Consider the following 7,748-nt stretch of genomic DNA (forward strand, 5'->3'; position numbering starts at 1 on the left):
CTCTTCATTTCTTCTTGGGACTTACTTAAGTTGTTGATTTTTTCATCTGTTTCTTCTAGCTTCTTGCATACGTAGTTGAGTTTTTCATCTGTTTCTTCTTGCTTCTTGAACATCCGGTGCATGTACTCTAGGAACCTTATTCTGAATTCTTTTTCCGTCATGTTGCATATCTCTGTCTCACTTAGCTGCTTTTCTGGCGAGTCCTCCTTTTCTTTCCTTTGGGGGTTTCTTTGTCTACCCATGTTTGATCTCACTGACATTACTTGTTGTTGAATCGTTCAGTGGCTGGACCCTGGGTGGCAGTGGCTGCTCCCTGGGTGGCAGTGGCTCCTCGGTCTGTGGTTGCTCCTTGGGCGGTTGTGGTAGCAGCGGCTCCTCTGTTGATAGCAGAGCCTCTGATGGGTGCTGTTCACAGTTGTGGTGGCTCTTCTGGCTGGTGGAGGGTGGCTTCAGACTCAGCAACTGTTCCCCAGGCAGAGCGTGTGGTGATCAGGAGGCCGCTGTTGCTTGAATCTTTCCGTGGAGGGGTGCAGGTCTCCCCTTGGCTCTTGCAGTCGCGCTGTTTGCGAATCGTTGCCTCCGGGTCAGTAGCCGATCTCTGGATGCCGGTGAACGCTGCCTGAGATGGCGCGGTCTCGCCGCTGCGCCGGCGCCCAGGGGGAGGTTTCAGCCTCAATCTCTAACCATCCGCATTTTTTAGGAGTTTTCTGTCTTTCCTGGCTGCAGACTGTCTCTCAGCTGAACCTCCCCAGCTTGATCGGGCCGATTGTTACCCGTTTCAGCTGCTCGCCCCTATCTGGTCCGGGACAAAGCACCAACACGTCTGTCTAAGCCTCCGCCATTTTCTCTCTCCTTAAGGGCTTCTTTTGATTAAAATACTCAACTTAATGAAAATACTCAATTCTGTTTGGAATGTTTTGGGGTTTTTTTTTGTATTCTCTGCTATCTCTCTCTCATGACTGGATCCAAATGATCTTTCTGCATGGTCAGTACACAGGGCTGATTACCCCATCACAGAAATGGAGCAGAAAAGTACATGGCTGCAAAACAGCTGACACATCCCAGGAACGACTTTGTTAAACAAACTGATGTTTCTCTCTCACATTAATGTTTCTCTCTCTCTCCCTTCTTTCTATCTCTCAAATCAATGAACATACTCTCAGGTGAGGATTTTTTAAAAATGAGGTATAATTGACATTTAACATGTTAGTTTTAGATGTATATCATAATGATACCACATTTGTATATATTGCAAAATGATCACCACAATAACTCTAGTTACAAATTTTTTCTTGTGACGAGAACTTTTAAGATTTCTTCCTGGTGCTCTTAATAAATGCCTGCAGCTGCCACTTAGAAGCTATTTAGCACAGCTATAAGAGTGTCACATCCAGAGCCAAGGCTAGCCTGGTATATCAGCCCAGTTGTATGTTAGTAATGTCATATTGAAGGAGTTATTCAGCCTTTATTTCATTTTTCTCATCTTAAAACATTACCAATAATAGTATTTACCTCATAAGGTGACTGCAAGATTTAAACAAGATAATGAATGTAAATTAATTAGCATAGCACCTGGCACACAGTAAATGCTTGATAAATATATATGTATGTAAATGTTTGTGTTCAGGGGAAGAGGGTTAGGATGGAAAGGAGATGTTAAGGTAACAAACCCACTTGGACAATTGTGCCAAAGAGAATTGTTTAAGTAGAGGCCAAGATGTGATTAGATATGCAACAGATTAGTTGGGGAAATGCTTGAGAAGGATAAAGTGAAAAGGAAGAAGGAGTAAGTAGGAAGCGCTTGTATCAGACCACAGTGTAGGTCTGATACATATGAAAGGAGAAAGGTAAGGAAGATTGGGTAGAATGCAGTGCAGTTCTCTACAAGTTTTGGCCAGGCTGCTGAGGAGTCCCTGTGACAAACTTGCCTACTGGAGGAATCCCCCATTAGATAAGAATGGTCTAACTTGAATACAGTCACTGGCCCAGTCATTGAATAGGAGCCACTGGAGTCTGTGGGTCAGCGTGCTCTCTACAAAAGGCTCTCTTAACAGGACATCTGAAGGGGGCATCTCCATGCTCCTGCTCCTCAAACCATAGCCTACCAAAACCCATTACTCATTGTTGTGAGGATAAGAGAACACTTTCTACCATATGTCTGTACCTCTAGAGAAAGTTTTATTGGAGAAAGTTCTTCTTCCCATGTCAACAAACTTGATCCCCACAACAACTTCACCACCAAACACAGGGGAAACTCTATAAGGGCCTGACACTCAGCTTCCCTTTCTGAGGTAATCTTACCAAACTTCCATCTAATTGTCCCCATGAATCTGTTTGTTCCATTTGCAGTGGGTTTTGCCTTTCTGCCTAGTTCTGTTGGATGCAAGGCTGGGTCTACTTTATGAGTTCCCAGGTCTGACTTTTCCTTTGAATATTGTTCTTGCTTCTCCAATTGTTTCATGTCCATAAAACCTCAGGCCAGACCTGCACCATTTCTAATCTTAGCACTGGGTTCCAGAAACCCAACCCACATCAAGTCCCAGAGCCCCAGTAGTTTGAATCCAGTAACTGGAAAACAAATGTTTCTTCTCATGGATAAAAAGAATAGTGTGCCCTAACCGGTTTGGCTCAGTGGATAGAGCGTCGGCCTGCGGACTGATGGGTCCCGGGTTCGATTCTGGTCAAGGGCATGTACCTTGGTTGCGGGCACATTCCCAGTAGGGGTGTGCAGGAGGCAGCTGATCGATGTTTCTCTCTCATCGATGTTTCTAACTCTCCCTCTCCCTTCCTCTCTGTAAAAAATCAACAAAATATATTTTTTAAAAAAGAATAATGTGATTGACTTTAGATCATTCCTTTTCTCTTTGGTTGCAACTATGACAGGTTTAACATTTTTTGTTTTCTTTTTCTCCAGATTACTATATAAACTTATATGTAGTAACCAAAACTTCCCAGGGGCTTTGGGAAACTTGACAAAGTGATTCAAAGTTTATCAGATAGAATAAAAAAGGCATAAGAGTCTAATCATTTCTGAAAAAGAAAAGCTACAGAGGGGAACTTTACATAATATAAAAACGTTTTGGAAAAGGAGTGCTACAGCGGTTTAAAATGTACAGAACAGGGGTGCTATGACTGAATTCTATTTAGCTCTTGGATTCTCACTTTTCTTAATGGTAGAAAACACTCAATCTTGCCTCTTCATTTTAACTCAGTCAGTTTGGCTTAAAATGTAGTAAATATTCAAATCTTTCTATTTTTACCCTGAGTTTACCCTAGTATAGGGCAGGGGTATCTAGTTCTTGTGCCAGCCTTTGTCAACATGAGAGTACAGCAAGTCCGCACCTGCCCTGGTCTTGTGGGTGTTTTTGAGCCCCAACCCAAGGTTGTTGTGTTTTTTTTTTGTCCTCTGGATCTCTCATCACTTTTTCACCTCCATTGGGAGCTCAGGAACTTTCAGTGTCTTCCAGAACCACCTGGAGTATGAGGATCTGCCAAGTGCCTCTGAGGCCCATCTGCCTACACACACCTCCTCAGCATGGCTCATCTACCTCCCAGGAAGTGAGTTTCTCAGAATCCTGGCTCAAACTCACTAAACTCGAGGCTTCCCTAAGAGTTCTACAGTCTCTTTGCTGGGATTGCCTCAAAGCTTTCTGGGTATTTCTATTATACTCTTTTATTCTGGGCTTTAACTGTAGATGGGTGGCACATATACAGTGAAAAAGGGGGATGGTTCTGAAATAAAGCCTCTATCCTTGATTTAATTCTCTTCCTGATTGATCTTCAATCTCTTGTTCTCTTTTCTTTCTTTTTTTTTAAAAAATATATTTTATTGATTTTTTACAGAGAGGAAGGAAGAGGGATAGAGAGTTAGAAACATCGATGAGAGAGAAACATCAATCAGCTGCCTCTTGCACACCCCCTACTGGGAATGTGCCTGCAACCAAGGTACATGCCCTTGACCAGAATCGAACCCGGGACCCTTCAGTCCGCAGGCTGACGCTCTATCCACTGAGCCAAACCAGTTAGGGCTGTTCCCTTTTCTTTTTATTAGGGGGAGTGGACACAGAAAATAAAAGGCTATTATATATTATCATGCACTCTCTCTACTCTGGTTTTTAGTCTAAACTATACTCAGTCCTAAATGTTTGCCATTTTTTCCTCAATCATGGATGCACACTAGAATTACCTAGGAAGATTAAAAAAGATATCAGTGCCCTATAACTTAAAAAAAATACCCATGACCCCTGGCTGGTGTGGGTCAGTTGGTGGGAGAGTCATTCTGTGTACTGAAATGTTGCAGATTTGATTCCCAGGGCACATACCTAGGTTGGGGGTTCGATTACCTGGTCAGGACATGTGCAGGTGGTGACCAATTGATGTTCTCTCTCACATTGACGTTTTTCTCTCTCTCCAGAGGAATAGCTCAGTTGTTCTTGAGAGTGGGTTCTTGGGCATTGCTGAAATAAGAATTTTCAGAAACCCTCACAGGAAGATGAGAGGTAGTAGAAGATTGTATTGGCATGGAGTTACATTCCTCAGTTTCCAATGTCCCAAGCCATTCCTGAAAGAGGGGCAGTTGGGAATTCAGCAGAGCCAGAAGGAGGGCCAGTGTTCAGAGTTTCTGTTCCATGTTGCAGATGGCTGTGGTTCTGTTCCATGTTGCAGCTGAATGTGTAAATAATTGATTAATCAACTAGATATGTTCTGGCTAAGATTTTGTTGCAGTTCTCAGTTGACCACACAAGAACAAAGAAGCTTTTAACCCAGCCCTGAACTTACACACCTGGCCACCAGGAACACAGATTCTGATCAATTAAGTCTCAGAAACACCAGGATGATGTACACCCGATCACCGCTTGACCGGTTTCAGAACTCTGACCATCCTGTTCTGGGAACTAGCAATGACTACATTTATCGAGACCAAAGACTCCCCACAAGGATTCAAATTCCAGGGTCAGAAATCACCAGGATCCCCTTTGTGCTCCTTACCCACATTCCCTGCCCTGATTCCCCTGTACAGTATAAGCTTACTCCTAACAAGATTAAGTGGAAGGTGGATGTTAGGGTTTTTACCAGCCACCTTCCCAGATTCCAGCATCTGATCTTATTAAACACACACTTATAACCCAATCCCTGTCTCTGCTTTTTGGCTGGGTGTTGACAGGCAGCATGAGCTCTGGACTCGGTTGACATCTGGTTTCACACTCAACATAGGGGCACCTAAATATACCAAGCAAATATTAGGAGATCTAAAAGGAGAAATAGATAGCAATACAATAATAGTAGGAAACTTCAATACCTCACTTTCATCAATAGATACGTCATCCAGACAGGAAATGAACGAGGAAACATTAGACTTAAATGACACATTAGATCAGATGGACTTAAACATTTATAGAATATTCCACCCCAAAGCAGCAGAATACATATCCTTTTCAAGCGCACATGGAACAATGTCCAGGATAGATCTTATGTTAGGCTACAAAACAAGTCTTAGTAAATTGAAGAAGACTGAAATTATATCAAGCATCTTTTCTGACCACAATGGTATGAAACTAAAAATCAGTTACAAGAATTCACAAATATGTGGAGATTAAATAACATACTATTAAACAACCAATGGGAGTCACAGAATAAATCAAAATCAAAATCAAAAATATCTTCAGACAAATAAAAATGGAAATACAACATAGTAAAACTTACGGGATACAGAAAAAAATTATTCTAGGAAGGAAGTTTATAGCAATATATGCCTATATTACTATCATCTAATCAATGTAAACCAAGGTCAGGAATATTCAGCAAAATTGTTTACTCAATCTAAAGATATGAAATAAACAACCTAACTTTGCACCTCAAGAAACTAAAAAATAAATAAGCATTTAAAAATATTTTTATTGATTTCAGAGAGGAGGGGAAAGGGAGAGAGATAGAAACATCAATGATGAGAGAGAATCATTGATCGGCTGCCTCTTGCATACCCTCTACTGGGAATCGAGCCTGCAACCGAGGCATGTGGCCTTGACCAGAATCAAACCCAGGACCCTTCAGTCCACAGGCCGACACTCTATCCACTGAGCCAAACCAGCTAGGGCTAAATAAGCATTTTTTTAAAAAGAGTAAGGCCTTACTCAACATTTTCCCATTATTCTCTGTTAGTTCTTGGCTTATTCAAGGTTACTTAATCAGTTGTTCAATGTCATACAAAATGAAGGTCTCCAGGTTTTACCAGGTTCTATTTAACCTTCCTTGCCAAGGGGCCAACTTGAATTTATTAGCACACCGTACTACACAGAAGCAAGAATGGATGTCATAAAACATCATTACAAGGCAACCAGCACAGACCTTTCAGGAAGACCTAAGACAGATGTAAGCAGTATCCTATTACTGTATGTACCTATCATCTTTGCACTTCTGATGGTGGTGAAACCTCAGAATGAGTGTTTAAAGAGGTCAAGAATGGTAGCATGAGTAGGAATCAGGCAGATTTGGCTGAGTGAAACTATGAACAAAGGATGGTCAAGAGACCATCTGTCCCTTTCTTTTGTTCGGCTTGTTCCATAATGCTTAAAGTACTTCTAATTGGTTATTTTTTGCTAACTTGCAAAACAAGTTGGTGGGGTAGGTGGGAAAGAAAATTATTGTAAAACCATAGTTAAAACTGTTAAACTCAGCTGCAAAGGTTAATGATCATAATTTTACAAATGAGAAAATGGAGGCACAATGAGGTCAAGTGATTTACTTAGAGCTGGGTATTCAATCCCTATTTAAATCCTGGCTCTTTGATCTTTTAACACCATCCCAGTAACTAACAACCTTGGCCCACTGCATTTTGGCAATCCATGTTACAAAACATTAAGCATGTTGTTCTAAGTTAATAGTTGTGGATATATGTAAAATTTATCTGTAATGCTCCCATTGCAGAGCTGTTGAAGGCAAAAGTATCTACCAGAAATGGCAAGTTAAATTACAAGGGGATGTCATGGTAATAGAAACTCCCCGGCCACATATTATAAAAAAGTATAGAAACATAACACTGTATATCAACTGTGGAAAAAGAAATGCATATGCAAAACCTTAAAAATATATTTATTTATGTAACTCTGCCATGAATAACAGTAACATCAACAATGGCATTTTTGTTCACAACTACCTCATGACGGCTCCCTTAGCACTCAGATTTTAGTCTCCAATACTATTTTCCATTAATATGAACCAGGATTCTTGGAGGATAGCTGACTTCATAATTTGGGGGCAGGAGATATTATGTTGGGTCTCAGACATCAGATTTTTGCCAGAAATAAGGAACTAAGTGTTCAGAGGACAAACGAAACTACAAAAACGAGCTTCATCTGAACAGGTTGTGAACATTTAAGCATCTAAAAAGAATTGATAATAACAAAAATGGTTAATTGAAACAAGTTAAGACTATTAAAGGCTATAATTTCATAGTGATGCTGAAAGAGAAATGTTAACTAAAAGTGACAGAAATTTAGTTGTTATACAAAATAAGAATAAACATAAGGTTTCAGTTTACTTTGTTATTAATTTTAATAAGTAGAAAGATATTGATATATAAATATTATTAAAATTATATACTATAAAATATATATTATATATTTAAATATATATATTTCTATCTTACTAGTGGGAAGAAGTTTATAAAAACTTGTTGAGGAATGAAATAATTCCCCAAAATATAAAATCTACTCATTTTCTAAATGGGATTATTTTCTCCATTTCCTATT

This window comes from Myotis yumanensis, unplaced genomic scaffold, assembly GCF_028538775.1.
Source record: "Myotis yumanensis isolate MYYU_CA2020_CCGP unplaced genomic scaffold, mMyoYum1.0.hap1 SCAF_11, whole genome shotgun sequence".
In the NCBI taxonomy this organism is placed as follows: domain Eukaryota; kingdom Metazoa; phylum Chordata; class Mammalia; order Chiroptera; family Vespertilionidae; genus Myotis; species Myotis yumanensis.